This window comes from Oryctolagus cuniculus, chromosome 5 (assembly GCF_051225735.1).
Source record: "Oryctolagus cuniculus isolate XC-2025 breed Fujian yellow rabbit chromosome 5, ASM5122573v1, whole genome shotgun sequence".
NCBI classification, from domain to species: Eukaryota; Metazoa; Chordata; class Mammalia; order Lagomorpha; family Leporidae; genus Oryctolagus; species Oryctolagus cuniculus.
Window position 1 is genome coordinate 144650311 of NC_142871.1, and position 17480 is coordinate 144667790.

At 40.7% G+C, this 17480-nt stretch overlaps 2 long non-coding RNA genes across 5 annotated transcripts in view; both read right to left on the reverse strand.

Annotated features, from left to right (window-relative positions):
- The window catches only part of LOC149126769 (uncharacterized), a 90473-nt gene that overhangs the window by 42111 nt on the left and 30882 nt on the right, over positions 1-17480 (reverse strand). The window lies entirely within an intron of this gene.
- On the reverse strand, positions 7530-16856 carry LOC149126770 (uncharacterized). The gene is made up of 3 exons (XR_016234737.1): positions 16615-16856; positions 10735-11826; positions 7530-10153 (listed from the first exon to the last, which is right to left on the reverse strand). It is a non-coding gene; the product is annotated as an uncharacterized LOC149126770 (long non-coding RNA).

Consider the following 17480-nt stretch of genomic DNA (forward strand, 5'->3'; position numbering starts at 1 on the left):
CAATGGCCGCCACAGCCAGCACGCTGCGGCCGGCACACCGCACTGATCCGAAGGCAGGAGCCAGGTGCTTCTCCTGGTCTCCCATGCGGGTGCAGGGCCCAAGCACTTGGGCCATCCTCCACTGCCCTCCCTGGCCACAGCAGAGAGCTGGCCTGGAAGAGGGGCAACCGGGACAGAATCTGGTGCCCTGACCGGGACTAGAACCCGGTGTGCCGGCGCCGCAGGCGGAGGATTAGCCTATTGAGCTGCAGCGCTGGCCAGGATGGTTCTTCAGTATATTCTCACTTGGGACCAGTGCTGTGGTACAGCAGGTGAACCTGCCTATAAAGCTGGCATCCCACATGAGCACACGGTTGTGTCCTGGCTGTTCCACTTCTGACCCAGCTCCCTGCTAATATGCCTTGGAAGGCAGTAGAAGATGTCCCGAGTGCTTTGGCTCCTGCCTCTCACTCACATGGGAGACCCGGATGAAGCTCCTGTCTCCTGGTTTTGACCTGGCCCAGCCCAGACTGTTGCAGCCATTTGGGGGAGTGAATTAGGGGATAGCAGATCTCTCTCTGTATCTCTCTGTAACTCTACCTTTCAAATAAATAAATAAATCTTTTTTAGGAAAAAAGATGTTCTCGCTGAAGCAAAGGAATTTGTATTTGCTCAAGACCAACACTCAGTAGATGCTGACTATGGAGAGGAAAGCAATTCTCATCTTCCGTACCCTCTGACTATCAGGTCTATCAGACATTAGAGAGGGGAATATGGATCCGTTGATTGCTCCTTAATGTCGGGTTCTCATATCTCTGTTGTCAAAGCCATGAGGTTACTTGCAGATCTACCTTTGTAGATCATGGTGGAAAGACATGGCTTTGTGATCCCTCTTCTGTAGGATTTGCTTCCATCTCTCAAACCCAGACCCTCTCTTCCTAGCTACAGACAAGACAAGCAGAAAATGTTTTAGTGGTAGAACTGAGTTTAAACTGAGACAAAAGTTGTATGTGCTAAATAAATGCTGTCCAGTGGAATGTGCCCACATGCAACAACAACAATGAGCTGGCGTTTAAATAAACTTGAAGACACAGCTACAGAATAACAAGACTTGTGTTTTATGCTGTTTGTACATGAAAACCTTGTTAAGGAGTCAGCTGAGATTGTAAAATACTTCTGTTCTATAAGATCACATCAGACTTAAGGTAGTCTTTATTTAAATGACATGAGAACTGCTCTGGTTTTTTGGGGACAACAGTAGAAACCGAAGATGGATGAGGCCATTTGGGTCACTCTTCACTTTAAGTCCCTTGGCACACAAGTTTGGCCCGATGCCCCATGCTCACTTACACTTTCCCCAGGTTGGTTTTAACAGACACAAGAAACCAGGCTACCACCAGTTTCTCGCTTTCAGAGTTGAGCAAGACTTTTGGCCTCGTTTCCCTCTGATTTAATTTTAACACGGCTTCCTGGCTTAATATTGTCTTATGAAATTCCTGAGCAGATCCCCTGGTTACCATTAGCTGGAATTCAGAATGCCTTTAGGAAAAGCACGAGAGAGAGATTTTTCTGGTCAGGAAACTTTGGACCAAATGATCCGCACAACCTGTGCATCCGTGACCTGCACCATAAACCCTCAGCGTCCTCCCACTTGACTGAAGGACCAATAAGGAGGGCACCCAAGGCCTCATAAAAAGAGAGGCAGCACAACAAGGAGATGCTCTAAATAAGTAATGCACTCACAGGTCAAATTTCTTTTGTTTAGTTTAAGTGTCCAAATACCACTTTGTTTTATTAATGCAGGTGTCTTGTTGCCATTCTCAGTTTCAAAGCTGATGGAATTAAACAGAAAAAAAAAAAAAAACAGACGAAACAAAACAAAACAAAATCCTGTGCATCTGTTAACAGGTCAAAGTCCATCCATTTTCCCATGAAGTGTTTGTTAATATGATATATTCAAGGAAAAAATAATCTAGTGGCATTGTCTCTAATTTGAGTGTTTTCGTGTTTGGTGTCTCTGTATTGTCTTGGAATGAGAAAGCACGCCTGGCTTATGCAAAGTGGGCCATCCTGATCTGTATGATCAGCTTGTAAGGGAAAATTGGCTCTCATCCTCAGGGAATGCATCATTAAAATGAGCCACGGACATGCAAGAATGATAGTAGAGTCGCTCAAGGAGAATGCCTGATCATAGGCCAATACCAGGAGAGAATTTAGTTAGTTAAAGACATTAGAGAGGGGAAGGTGCTCAGCCTAGCAGTTAAGACACTGCCTGGGATGCCTTTATCCCACATCAGAGCCATTCTTGATTCCAGTTGCCTGCTAATACACACCCTGGAAGGCAGCAACTGATGGCTCAAGCAGCCGGGTCCCTACCATCCACATGGGAGACCTGGACTGAGTTCCTGGCCTCTGGCTTTGGCCCAGTCCAGCCACAGCTGCAGCAGGCACGTGGGGAGTTAACTTTAGAAGAGACTCATGGAGGCTCGGATCTGAAAGGAGCCTCAGAGATGATGTATTCCAGTCTCCTTCTACAGGCAAGGGAACTGAGGTTCGGGCTAGTCAAATAACTTGTCCAACACCAGCATCAACTAGCAGCAAACACCGAAGGAAATCGCAGTCCTTCCTACCCTCAGACCAACATTCTACAACCTGAGATTCTTACACAGGACCACCTGACCTTAGGAAGTACGTTCATGTGCCAGAAAATACCCCAAGCCCTAGCAATAACATGCCACTTTTTCCTATCTCTTGAACATGACCTTAAGGTGACCAAGTCAAACAAATGTCTATTTACTTTATGGCTAAAAAATACACTTGTGATGGTGGACATTTGACAGAGCAGTTGAGATGCTATTTAGGATGCCTGCACCCCGTGTCAGAGGGCCTGGGTTCATGTCCTGGTTCTGTTCCATATTCTGGTGTCCTGCTAATGCATACCTTGGGAGAGGTTAGGTGATGACCCAAGTAGTTGAGTCCCTGCCACACAGGTGGTAGACTTGGACTGAATTCCTGGCTCCTGGCTTCACCCTGGTCCTGACCCATGCTGTGGGTATTTGGGTAATGAACCAGCAAACTAGAGTGCTATCTCTGTCTCTCTCTCTCTAATATCAAAATAAGAATTAATAATTTTCAAGAGAAGCACTTGTATTTATTATGCAGAAGGAAAGAAGATTTACATGAATTGTGAGCACACAAATCTCAGAAAGTTAGAGGAAGGGCATACTTTGACTGCCCAAGGGTTAGTGTGGCTGAGCCCTCACCATGCAGGGCACACAGAGAATGGGCGTGACAGGCACGCTGCCCCCTACACTGCCCCCAGTGCCCGGAAACCTCCCTGAGGAAGGCTCTGGCTACTCTTTCTATTCTCTCCATTTTTCCTGCTCTGTCCCTACATAAGCAAGTACATCCATGCATTGTTTTTTCATAATATGCATTTCCATATACTTTCTTAGATTCCTGGTATGCATGGATTTCAAAATTCTTTTCCACCAAATAAATTGAGCTGTAAATCTTCTATGAACTTTCTGAAGCACCCCAGGACAAATGACTCAAGCTGTTATGTCCTGGAAACCTCTTTGTTTCCTTCTCAGTTTGGGGGTAGGAGAATGTAAAAATGTTCTTCATGTATTTTCTTTAAGATTTACTTATTTGAAAGGCAGAGTTACACACACAGAGAGAGAGAGAGAGAGAGAGAGAGAGAGAGAGATCTTTCACCCTCTGGTTCACTCTCAAAATGGCCACAATATCCAGGACTGGACCAGGCCAAAACCAAGAGCCAGGAGTTTCATCTGGGTCTCCCACATGGGTGGAAGGGGCCCAAGCACTTGGAGTATCTTCCATTGCTTTCTCAGACCATTAGCAGGGAGCTAAGTCAGAAGTGGAGCAGCCAGGACATGAACAGGCACCCACAGGGCCTGCTGGCGTCAGAGGAAGTAGTTTTGCCCGCTATGCAACAATGCTAGCCCCTGTTCTTGATGTCTTACCATGCTAAAATTTTATTTGTTTTCATGCCCTCTCTGCTATTCCTTTTGAACTATAAGTCCAATATACTAATTACTCTGTTAGTAATAATTAATTTGGGAACAAGTGACTTGAATATTTTCTAAAAGATCTGCTCACTTAATTTCACATAGTTGTTGTTGGCTTGCATCACAAAGAAACTCAAACCCATATTTCATTTTCTTCCTCTTAGTTTACCATCACCCCTATCGTTTAAGAAATAAACACATTTTTTGTTTCTTCACTTTATTTTCTGTACCACAAAACAAGTTGCTCCTAAAATTTAATGAAACAGCTGTGTTATGAAGCTTGAGCTTCTAAAAGAGAATTACAACAGCTTCTGTGCCCTTTACCAAGTCTCTTTAGATTAGGTCAGAACAAGTAGGCTTACTTTGGTACGTATTCCTGATACATTGCCATCCGGAGTGGCAGGCTGCTAACATTTATCTATAGAGCTCCCTTTCACTAGTTACCCTGTGGAGCATTGCATCAGTGGTTCCAATTCTTCATGCCTTCTTATAGTCATGCATTTATCTGTGTTATCTTACAGCCCCTCATCAAATAATAAGACGTACTTCTGAGCCTGCGCTGTGGCATCGTAGGTTAAGCTTCCATCTGCGGTGCCAGCATCCCATATGGGTGTCGATTAGAGTCCTAGCTGTTCCATTTCTGATCCAGCTCCCTGCAAATGGCCTGGGAAAGCAGTGAAGGATGGCCCAAGTGCTTGGGTCCCTGCACCACCATGGGAGACCCAGATGAAGCTCCTGTTCCTGGCTTTAGATCGGCCCAGCTCCAGCTGTTGCAGCCATTTGGGGAGTAAACCAGCAGACGGAAGACCTCTCTCTCTCTTTATGCCTCCCTCTTTCTGTCCGTAACTCTGCCTCTCAAATAAATAAATAAATAAATAAATCTTAAAAAAAAAAAACAGAAGAGACTTCCTTGTTCTTTGATTAGGAGTTTAGACATGGGACTTACTTTGGCTGTGAGATCTTAACAAACATGGCATAAATGGAAGATTAAAAGGTGTTTGCAAAAACTCTCTTGCTCCTTTGTGTCTGTCATTACCATAAGCATGAAAAGGACATGCTGAAATCAGCCTGTCAGATCCAGGATAAGAATGAGAGACAGGAGGCCAGGTGCTGTGATGTAGTGGGTAAAGCCACTGCCTGAGGAGCCAGCATCCCATATGAGCACAGGTTTGGGCTCCTGCTGCTCCACTTCTGATCCAGTTCCCTGCTAATGTGCCTGGGAAAGCAGCAAAAGATGACCCAGTGGTTGGGCCTCTGCCACCCGTGTAGGAGACTTAGAAGAGGTTCCAACATCCTGGTTTTGAATCGGCCCAGCTCTGGCCATTGTGGCCATTTGGGGAGTGAACCAGCGGATGGAAGATTCTCTCTCTCTCTCTCTCTGTCTCTCTCTCTGCCTCTGCCTCTCTGTGACTCTGCCTTTCAAATAAATAAATAAACCTTTATTTAATAGAAGAAGAAGAAGGAGAGATGGATGAGGCAGTCAGCTCAAGACATCAGGGTAAGATCTTCCAAAAACAGGAGCTGGCTCCTTTATTCCCTCAACTGCTCTTGGCAGCCACTGTTCTGTTACAAACTCAACTCATACTGTCTCCCCTCTGGCCTCTTACAAGATTTTTTTCTCTACTTGTTTTTCAGAAGCTTCACTGTAATGTCATTACACTGTATATGGTTTTCTTTATTTTTTTCTGAGAATTTCAATGTGTTATACAACTGAGGCTTGATAGCCTTTATGGCTTAATTCTCAGCTATTATCTTCTAACATATTGCTCTGCCCCATTATCTCTCTCTTCTCCCTCTTTTGAGGCTCCGGTAACACGTATGTTGAGCTTTTCACTGTGTGTCCTACGTCTCTTACACTTGCTTTAGAGATTTTTTTTTTCTTATTGCTGTTGCTTTGAGATTTAGTATAGTTATTTCTTTTGAATTAACTTCCACCTACTAATTCTCATTTCACCTGAGTTGAACCTGCTAATAAACTTATTTATGGAGTTCTTCATTTCAGCAACTGTATTTTTTTACTGCTAAAATTACAGTTTGGTTCCTTTAGTGTTTTCTATTCATTTGTCAAAATTTTCATCTGCTTTAAAATGTTTTGAACATTTTAAAACTTATCTGATACTCTATTTTCTGTAGGGTTATTTCAATTTGAAAGTAATTATTTCTCTCTGTCCTTTTTTTCTCTTTCCTTCTTTCTTTCTTTTTTTTTTTTTTTTTTTTTTTTTTGTCATGTTATGTTGTCTCCTTGTGTGACTGGTTAATTTTTATTGCACGCAGGATATTACATGTGAAAGAGAGTAAGGAGGGTTTTAGGGTCTGGATTGTGTTATCTTCCTCCAAAGAGATTTATATTTGTCGCAAATTGGTTTATATCAAAGCATTGGCAATCCCAGGCTACCTAAACCAAATCAAAAACTGAGACGACTCAAATTTGGTCTATTTGCATTTTGCTTTTTCTCCTATGATGTAGCTTTTAAGGTCCCCATCCAAGGCCCAAGGGGGAGTTATCACGGTCGTCTCTGACCTGAGTAGGCCATGATCTCCATTTCTTTTTAAAAAATATTTATTTATTTATTTATTTATTTATTCATAAGGCAGAGTGACAGAGAGAGATCTACTTTCTGATTCAATTTCCAAATGCCTGCAATAGTCAGGCATTTGTCCTTGGCTGAAGCCAGGAGCCAGGGACCCCATCAGGATCTTGCACATGTGTGGCAGGGACCCAAGTGCTTGGGTCATCATCTGCTGCTTTCCCAGGTACATTAGCGGTAAGCTGGATTGGAACGGGAGTAGCTGGGTCTCAAACTGGCACTCCGATATGAAATGCTGGAGTCAGAAGAAATGGCTTAACCTGCTGCACCGCACCACGGGTCTCATCATGATCTCCGTTTGTTACCCTCCAAGATTTATGAGGCAGCGAAGAGCTTTTCTCAGATCCTTAGCTGCATCTTCTGAAATCAGCAGCTATCTCTAGAATAAAGCAGCCCACACACTGAGCCCTCCGGAATTGTTTTCCTTCCAATTTTGACCCTATAATTCTTCAATGCCTTAATAGCTATATTATGTCTTCAAGTAGATTTTTCCCCCATATTCTGTCAGTGGGAAATAAGAAGAAAAATTATCTCTGAAAGAATAATGGGAGGCATCAGGAATATTGGAACCCAGAAGATAATGGAATGCCATTTTTCAAGTAGGAAAAAAAATCTACCAACCTAAAATCTTATATCTGGCAAGAAAAAATTTTTCTAGATCAACACAAATGGAGAGAATCTGTCACAGTAAATCCATAATAAAATGGATAGTAACAGGAATTTTTCAAGTGGACAGAAAATGATTACATATGGGTATATGGATATACCAGTACATAAATACAAACAGAAATGCAAAGCAAAAGACATGGGTAAATCTCTATAAATATTGACTGTACAAAACTAGTAACATTTCACAGGGCTCAAATATATACAGAATTGACAAGCATGAAATAGACACACAAGGCAGATGAAGGTAAAAGGAGCTGAAGAGTTCGATAGTTCTATTATTTTTATAAAGAAGTCAAAATGCTGAATCAGTCAAGGGTGCATGTTGCAGTCTCAGGAGTAACCACCAGTACAAGAACATAGACCAAGCATACTTCTCATGCTGATGGTGGAGCAGAGAAAGATAACAGAAAAACGTGATGTGTGCAGAAGAATGAAAGATAGGCGTGAGTGGGGACCATGGAACACATATAGTTTAAATAGAAAATAATCATAAAATGGTAAACACAGCCCAACTATGTCTATACTCACATTACATATAAGCAGAATAAATATTCAACTAAAAATATTGTCACTGGATTAAATTAAAATCAATGGAATCCAACTCTATACTGCTTTGAAAAGATACACTTTAAATATAACAACAAAGAAAAGCTGAATATAAAATATGGAAAAAGAGCTACCATGTAAACACCAAGCAAAAGAAAATTATCACAGTAAATACCAATATCCAGCAAAGTAGACATTCAGGTAAGAAACATTAATGGAGATAAAGAGGGACAAAATGATATGTAGCAGTTTTAAGTTTTGTGTATTTACTAACATGGTTTCAGAATATAGGAAGAAAAATATGACACACATAAAAGAAAAAATTAAAAGTCCACATTCATAGTGGGAGAATTTAACTGCTTTACTCAGTAACTGAAAGATCAACCGGGAAACATATTAATGAAGACAGAGATCGTGAATCACTTGGGATCTAGCTAACAATAGCAAAATGTATTTCAATGTAAAGGAAACAGCTACCAAACTGACCACATGCTGGTCCACAAAGCAAATCTTACCAAAAGCCAGAGATTTTAGTCATTCAAGATATGTTTTCTGACCACACCAGAATGAAGCTAAAAATTAATAATAAAAATACAATTTAAAATTTTATATACTTGGAAATTCAACACAAGAATACAGGTTGATTCAAAATGTGAAAAACCATCAATGGGGCCTGTGCTGTGGCGTAGTGGGTAGGGCCACTGCCTGCAGTGCCGGCATCCCATATGGGTGCTGGGTCAAGTCTCAGCTGCTCCACTTCCAATCCAGCTCTCTGCTATGGCCTGGGAAAGCAGTAGAAGATGGCCCAAGTCCTTGGACCCCTGAACCCACGTGGGAGAACTGGAAGAAGCTTCAGGCTCCTGGCTTTGGATCAGCACAGCTCCAGCCATTGTGGCCATCTGGGAAGTAAACCAGCAGATGGAGGACATCTCTCTCTCGCTCTCTGCCTCTCCTTCTCTCTCTGTGTAACTCTGACTTTCAAATAAATAAATAAAATCTTTAAAAATAAAAAAGAAAATCCATCAATATAATTCACTTCATTAACAGGCAAAAAAAGAAAAGGAATTACGATTACCTTGATAGACATAGAAAGAAAAATCAGTAAACTTCAGTACCATTCATGATTGTTTGTAAACCAAAAACCCTTTATATAACAAAGAGTTAGCTATCAGAAAGAAAAAAATCTACGGAAAACACTCATGCTTCATGGTGAAATAACGAACTCTTCCCTCTGAGATTAGGATAGATTCCTGCTATTAATACCTATTTAACACTGTTGTTTAATTTTTTAGCATTGTCATGTATTTCCTACCCAATATAAGTTATCACAAAAATAATTGATTCAAACAATTTTTAATAGTGTCAAAGTATTAGAAGTATATCCATTACTTCCAAAACGGAAAGGAAAAAAGACACATGACAAATACTTTGTTGATATCATCAATAATAGGTCACAATTATATCAAGAGCATCCTAGGCTTCCAAAGAAGCCTCAACAAACACCAAAAAATTGAGATAAAACAGCCTCTGATCACAATCTTTAAAAAATACAACTCAAGAGCGAAAAGACAGCCAACCTCTCCCTCTGCCCACGGGATTATTTTAACAAAAGAAAGAAAGAAATTTTAAAATAGTTATTTGTTTAAGATGAGACAGAAATTAGAAATATGTTTCACATTTAAAGACAATAAGAGGACTGCTTATTATAATTTCTAGGATGCAGATGGAACTTTGAGGGAAATTCATCATATATATACATTTATTAGGAAAAAACAGAAGACTAAAATTCATTGACATACATGTTCAGCATAAAATGTCAGAAAAAGATTGGGGCAGTAAAGAAAGTAAATAGGATAAAAGGTATCATTTAAGATCAGAATTTAAAGAAACAGAACATAAAAGCAGTTAGCAATGAGTTAGTGCATTAAATTTGAATCTACACTCTTTGTGAAATATACAAAGATCTTCAAATGCTTAATTCTTATTTTCCTTCCTAGCATCTACATTACTATCTAGTATGTTGCTTTCATCTTGCTTAAAAACAAATCCCCAAGTTATCAATGCTTACTTAGAATTTCCAAGTGTTACCAATTGTTTTCTTACCAATGCTTCTTGCATTCTGTTTCCCTTGGTATTCAATTTTCTTCTCACTGAAATACATCCTTTAGTGGTTATTGAAGCTCTGAGTAAACTCATAGTCTTCTCTGTGTGTGCATCAGAATACACTCTCATTCAGCTCTAGTCTTGAATGATAGAATAATGGAATTTTATTATTTCCTCCAACCTTCTCACTTCTATTTTTTGCTGATGAAATGTCTTCCATTCCTCAGATTGTCACATCTTTAAAGAAAATTTTCCCATAGTAATTACACTGAGAGAACAGAGCATTAGGGTACATGCAGAAAATGGTTTCATTGATCTCCCCATGCTCATTGAAATTTACTCTGTAAAGCTAGTTTTTCCTTCTATCTTGGATGAAATCTATTGCAAGTAACATTTTTTCATCATTCTAAAATTCTAAAAGCATTTTCTTTCAAATGTGTTTTAATTTTTAGAGCAGTTGTAGGTTCACAGCAAAACTGAGCGAATGTACAAAGATTGCCCATGTGCATAGCCTCCCCACTACCAACATCACCCATTGCAGTGGTGTATTTGTAGCAACTGATGACCATCCCTAACACATCGTTATCACTTCTGGTCTACAGTGTACATTGGGGTTCACTCTTGGTATTATACATCCTATAGGTCTTGACAAATGTATAACAACATGTATCCATCATTATAAGCACCATCAAGAAAATCCTCTGAGCTACACCTGTCCATGCCTCCCCCCACACACACACCTAACCTTTGACAGCCACTGGTTGCTGTTATATACACACACACACACACACACACACACACTGTGTTCATAGTTTCACCTTTGCAAGAATGTCACATAGTTGGGGTCATACAGTAAGTAGCCTTTCCGGATTGGCTTCTTGCACTTAGCAATGTACACTTGAGGTTCTTCCACATCTTGTCAGGACATCATAGCTCATCTCCTTTCAATGCTGAATGATACTCTATTGTCGGGATATACCACACTTTATCCATCCAACTACTGAAGGACATCTTGGTTGCTTCCAAGTTTAGTCAATTATGAATAAAGCTTCTATAAACACCCACGCACAGGTGTTTGTGTGGATGCAAGTTTTAAATTCCTTTAGGTAAACATGAAAGAGTACAATCACTGTATCCTATGGTAAGAGTAGGCTTAGTTTTGTAAGAAACAACCAATCTGTCTTCCACAGTGGTTATACCATTTTGCATTACCACCAGCAACAAATGAGAGTTCCTCTTGTCCCCCATCCTCACCAATATTCTATATTGTTGGTGTTCTAGATTTTCACTGTGTGTGTTTCAATTTGCATTTTCTTTTCACAGGCTTATTTGTCATCTGTGTATTTCCTTTGGTGAGGTAGCTGATGCAGTCTTTGGTCTTTGATAAAGTCTTTTTCTAAGTTTGGATTATTTTCCTATTGTTACATTTTAGGAGTTCTCAGCATATTTTGGGTGAGCCCATAATCAGATTTTTCTTTTGAAAATACTTTTTCCTGCTCTGTGACGTGTCTTCTCATTCTCTTGACACTGTTTCCCAAGACAGTTTCCAATTTTAATAAAATCCAGCTATTCAATTATTTCTTTTATATTTTTTGTGTTTGGCATTTTATGTAACAAGTTATTGGCATACTCCATGTCATCTAGACTTTCTCCTGTGTTATCTTCTAGGAACGCTCTAGTGTTGCAATTTTTTCATTTAGGTCTGTGATTCATTTTCATTTTGTCTTTTTGTGAAGGATATAAGATGTAGATTCATTTATTTAGATATGAAGGTCCAGTTTTTCAAGAATCATTTGTTGAAAAGACCAGCTCGACTCCATTTTACTGTGCTTGCTGCTTTGTCAAAACTGATTGTACTTCTGTGGGTCTATTTCTCTGTTCTGTCCACTGATCTGTGTTTTACCATTTTGCTTCAAAGAAAGTTTTAAAGTCAGTTAGTGTCAGGCCATCAACTCTGGTTTTATTCTGTAATACTAAGTGGGCTACTGTCATTCTTTGTCTATACAAACTTTAGAATCAATTTGAAGACATTCACAAATAACTTTCTGGAAATTTTATTGACTTTGCTTTGAATCTATAAATTAAGTTGAGAAGAAATGACATCTTGACATTAAGGGTTCTTATTCACAAACATGTAAAATCTCTGCATTTTTTTTTAGTTCATTATCTTAAATTAGAGTTTTGTAGTTTTCCTTATATTCCCCACAGATTCTGTTAGATTTATACCTAAGCACTGAATTTTGGGGGTTGCTAAGGTAAATAGTATTATGCTTGTTTTTAAAATTTTTGTTTGTTTTATTTATTTGAAAAGCAGAGAAAGACGTCCCGGCGCCATGGCTCACTTGGCTAATCCTCTGCGTGCGGCACCAGCATCCCATATGGGCACCGGGTTCTAGTCCCGTTTGGGGTGCCAGATTCTGTCCCGGTTGCTCCTCTTCCAGTCCAGCTCTCTGTTGTGGCCCGGGAGGGCAGTGGAGGATGGCCCCATTCCTTGGGCCCCTGCACCTGCATGGGAAACCAGGAGGAGGCGCCTGGTTCCTGGCTTCGGATTGGCTCAGTGCCGGCCGTGGCGGCCACTTGGGGGGTGAACCAAGGGAAGGCTTTTCTCTCTCTCTCACTGTCTATAACTCTACCTATCAAATAAATAAATAAATAATCTTTTTAAAAAAAAAAAAAAGAAAGAAAGGCAGAGAAAGAGAGATTTCTCCCATCCATCCATTCATTCCCCAAATGCCTGCAACAGGGAAAACTGAGCCAGGCCCAAACTGAGAGCTAAGAACTCAACCTGTGTCTCCTACTTGAGCAAGAGACCCAACTACTTGAGCCATCACCTCCTGCTTCCCAGGTGCACATTAGCGGGAAACTGAAATCAGGAGCAGTTCAAGCCCAGGTGCTCCAGTATGGAATGTGGGCATCCATAAGTAGCACCTTAACTGCTTTGACAAACACCCACAGAGGTATTCTGCTTTTAATGGCAAATTCTTCTTATTCATTACTGGTAAATACAAAAGTGATTACCTTTTGTATATGAGGATACTTCAAAAGGTTTGTGAAAAATAAAATAAAAACATCAATTTATTTTGGTGCAAAAAATTTTTAAGCCATCACATCTTTTCATAAAATGCAATCATGTCATCTTGTGAACAAAGGCAGTTTAATTTTTTCTTCTCAATTTGCATACCTTTATTATCTTATTACATTAGCTAGGACTTCCAGGATGGTGTTGAAAAGCAGTCCGATTTTTTTTTTTAAAGATTTACTTATTTATTTGAAAGGCAGAGCTACAGATAGTGAGAGGAAAAGACAGAGAAAGGTCTTCCAACTTCTGGTTCACTCCCAAATGGACACACGCAACAGCCAGAGCTGGGCATATCCGAAGCCAGGAGCCAGGAGCTTCTTCAGGGTCTCCCATGCAGGTGAGGGACCCAATAGCTTGGGCTGTCTTCTACGACTTTCCCAGGCCATAGCAGAGAGCTGGATCAGAAGAGGAGCAGCTAGGACTTGAACCGGTGCCCATATGGGATGCTAGCACTGCAGGCAGAGAATTAACCTACTGTGCCACAGTGCCACCCTGATTATTTTTAATCAATAAAGCAGAAAATCTCATCTCAGTAAATGAAACATTTTTCCTTAGGCCCTAGTAAGTTGTTGGAAACTTATTTAGTTAAAGCTCTTCTGCTAGAGCCTAGGTCACACTAGAAGCTTCTCTATTGCTTTTCTTATGCTTCTCCAGTGGTTGTCCTGGCTCCTAAATCCTCAGAGTGAAGTGAGGAGTGAGGGACCTTGGTGCTAGTATTCTGGGAAAAGAGAAAGGTCTCCAGATCTTACTGTATTCTTAGGTTCATGATCGCAGCTGGGTGTTTTCTGGGATGTAGCGATTTTACCTCTGATTTTTATCATTGGGAGCAGGTGGGTTTTGAGGGAAGCACCACACCAGTTATCACATCTGCTGCCCCTAGTAGTTTAGCACACAAACTTTTGTTGCTGTCTTCCCCTTCACATTGGCAGGATCCCTTCAAGACAGCTCAAGTTCAGGAATTCACCGTGTTTAGCCCTTGGAAGCAATGAGTATTTTCCAAGCCAAATGGAGAAGTATTCCACCACCACTCATCTTCCGTACCTCACCTGGCCTCTGCCCTTAGTTACAATCAAAGCCTTTTAGCATCCCCAAATATTCTTGACATTGCATAAAAAACAGTCTTTGGGTCCTCCCAAATTCTATGGGACAGTGGCCAAGTCTCCAAGTGATCATCTCAAAGTTTCTTTGCCCCCCTGCCATAGCCCCTCTGACCACCACACGTGTCAGAAGGTGAAAAGTGTCACAGTCTTCAACCAGTTTTTAGGAAGAAATTCTCTCCTGGCATTTTTTTTTTTACTTAAAAATGTTATCTATCTATTTATTTATTTATTTTCATTTGATTTGAAAGCAGAAAGACAGAGATTCAGAGGAATCTTCCATCTACTGGTTCATTCCCCCAGATGCCTGCAACAACTGGGGCTGGGCCAGGTTGAAGCCAGGATCCTGGAACTCAATCCAGATCTCCCTCATGACTGGAAGGGATCCAGAATCTGAGCCATCATTTGCTGCCTCCCAGGGTGCACATCACTATTGCTCAGCTTTCTTAACCCAAACCTTGACACCCTTAAAGTAGGTTTGGGCTAAGTGTCACCACTTGTAGCACTTCCTGTATAACATACCTTTTTGTGCACCTGCATGCCTTTTCTTTGAAAAGATTTATTTATTTTTATTTGAAAGAGTTACACATAGAGAAGGGAGACAGAGAGAGAGAGAGAGAGAGAGAGAGAGAGAGGTCTTCCATCCGATAGTCCTCTCCCCCAGATGGCTGCAACGATCGTAGCTACACCAATCCAAAGCAAGGAGCTTCTTCCAGGTCTCCCATGCAGGTGCAGGGGCCCAAGGACTTGGGCCATCTTCTACTGCTATCCCAGGCTATAGCAGAGAGCTAGATCAGAAGTGGAGCAACTGGGACTTGAACCGGTGCCCATATGGGATGCTGACACTGCAGGCCAGGGCGTTAACCCACTGCGTTAACCCACAGTGCCGGCCCCACTTTTATTTTTTTTATTTATTTATTTTTTGGAAAATATCCACTCATTATCTCTTCAAATTTTGCCTCTTTCATGTAGTATTTCTTCCTTTTTGAGTTCCTTTTAAAATACGTTGGGCCCTGTGATTCAGGCCTCCATGTCTCTGAACTTCCCTCATGTCCACCCCAGCATTTTATTTCTGGATCTCATTTAACGCCCCCACCCCCACCCCCAGATATTGTTCTCCATGGTGAAGCCCTCAGCTCTGGCTTCAGGAACACTATAGATCTCATGTGTTCCTAGGCATTGTATTTTTTCTTTGGATTTTTTTCCATTTCCTGAAGTTCTACTTTAATCTTTTTAAAATCCACTTTTCAACTCTTGCTACCCTATCTATCTTTTCTTAGTTCCTTTTCGTGCTTCACTTCTTCATGTGATCTGTAGCTATTTCACTGGTAGCTTATACTTCAGGATGCTCCTGCCCTCAGTGCCACTCATTACACCCAAATGGTGGAACACTCTCTGTAGTCTTCAGGGGCATTCGTTTCTGCCAGGGTCCCAGTCATCACCGACTATTGACCAAGTTTTATGTGTATTTATAAGCTTCAAGTTCTTCTATAGTGAGAAGAACAAAAACATGGACTCCATACTTGCATGTGACAGCTTTGTAATCTGCTTTCTCTTCTAGTTAAATTTTCTCACACATGCACAAAAATCTTTGCCTATCATTATTCCAAGAAAATGATGACCTCTCTTTCAGTTACCTAGGTTGCTGGGCAAAGGTTTCCTGGTCCCTTTTACATACATACCAGGCAAAGCTTCAATATTGCCTGCTTTAATGAGGAACCTCCTAGCACAGGTCCAAGTTCACATGTCCTGCTCCCACCTAGGCATTAAAATCCTGCTCAGTTCTTAGGATCTGTGTTTGATTCTGAGATCCCTTTGGGGCTTTCCTTCTTTCATTTCTTATCACCCCAACCTGAGTGTCTCCTCTGGTCCCTTCCATTTTTATCAAGCTATTCGATATCTTATATTTTATTGTTTATATTTCATGTTGTTTAATATGATCTAGAAGTTCAAGTGCTGGAATCAACCTGTCAGGATTCAAATCTCATTTCTTTCACTCGTTGGTTCTACAACCGTGAGCAAGTTACTTATCCTCTTCAAACATCAGTTTCTTGGTCTATAAAATGAAAGTAATAAAATATCCAGCTCACATTATTACACAGATAAGGAGATTTAATACAGGGGAAGGGCCCAGAGCACTATATAGCATGTGTTAAAAATCCAGGAAGTCATTAGCCATTATTGTTTTGTAGGTTATTTTTCTTATCACCATTATCAGCTATGAGTTTACACAAAACAAGGTCCTCCTTTTTGTTTCCCCACTGGAAAGGCTACAATATATTTTCTTTTTAATCCCAAAACAGTATCGTCCTGCCATCTGTGATACTAAATAAGACTCCCTCCTCCACAATGTATGCAGACTTAGAAGATGCAAATCAACTTTAAATTTAGTCTGTGTAAACTATAATTAGAAAGAGTGAGATATTTCCAGGTTAATGTATACATTTCTGAACTAATTATAAGTCATTTTTATCATCTTCTCCCTCCCTCGCTCCTTCTCTCTCTCTCTCTCTTTTACTTACCTGAATCATGGCACCCTACATCAGGGCAAATAGTTGGGAGAAGGCAGTTGCATTCTAGCAATGGCACAACAGCTCAGCTATCAAAGTCTCACTGGTGGAGTTGAGTAGCCTGTTTTAATCCCCCAGAGACATGCGGCCTCAGCAGGAAAGCCTTGCAAGAATGAACGGAGTGGTGCACACTGAGGGAGGCTTTGTAGTGTAGCCTAATGAATGACTTCTTGACATTCTCTCATCTCTGACATGACAGGCATATGGTGTGTATCAATAAATAACAAGGATATAATTACGTTGAGGCTGGAGCATTCAGGGCGTGGTGACATTTGGTGAGCTGGCAAGCTGTCTGCGCTGCTCTTCATCCCAACAGGTGGAAGAAAATAAAATAACTAAGCCAAAATCTATTCATAGTACATGATAGTCTTGGGTTGCCTTTTGTTTCCCCCAAAGAAGCAGTAGGTCATGCTGTAACTTGTGTCCATAGATGTCTGTTGATGCGTTATTTAATCAACACTTTAAGGCAATCACAATCAGTCCTTTCAATACATAGCTCTGTATAAACATTCCCAGCCTTCCAGGTTGGGGTTTTTCATATCAAGGCTAATCGTTATCTGATGTGTGATATAACCAGTACGTTATTTTTTGCTCTCTGGACTTTATGGGATTTCTAAGAACAGGAACAGCTTTGTGCACTTCACCTCCCACCTGCGGTGAAAGGTGAGAAATCTATGGACAAGGACATTCCAATCAGAAAGGTAGAGGACAGGCTTTGTGTCTGCTTGTTTTCTACACCTAGGCTATATCTGCACAAAAACATCTGGACAGGAAACAAAAGGTGCAACTCAAATCAATGGCACCAAATCCAGTTTTAA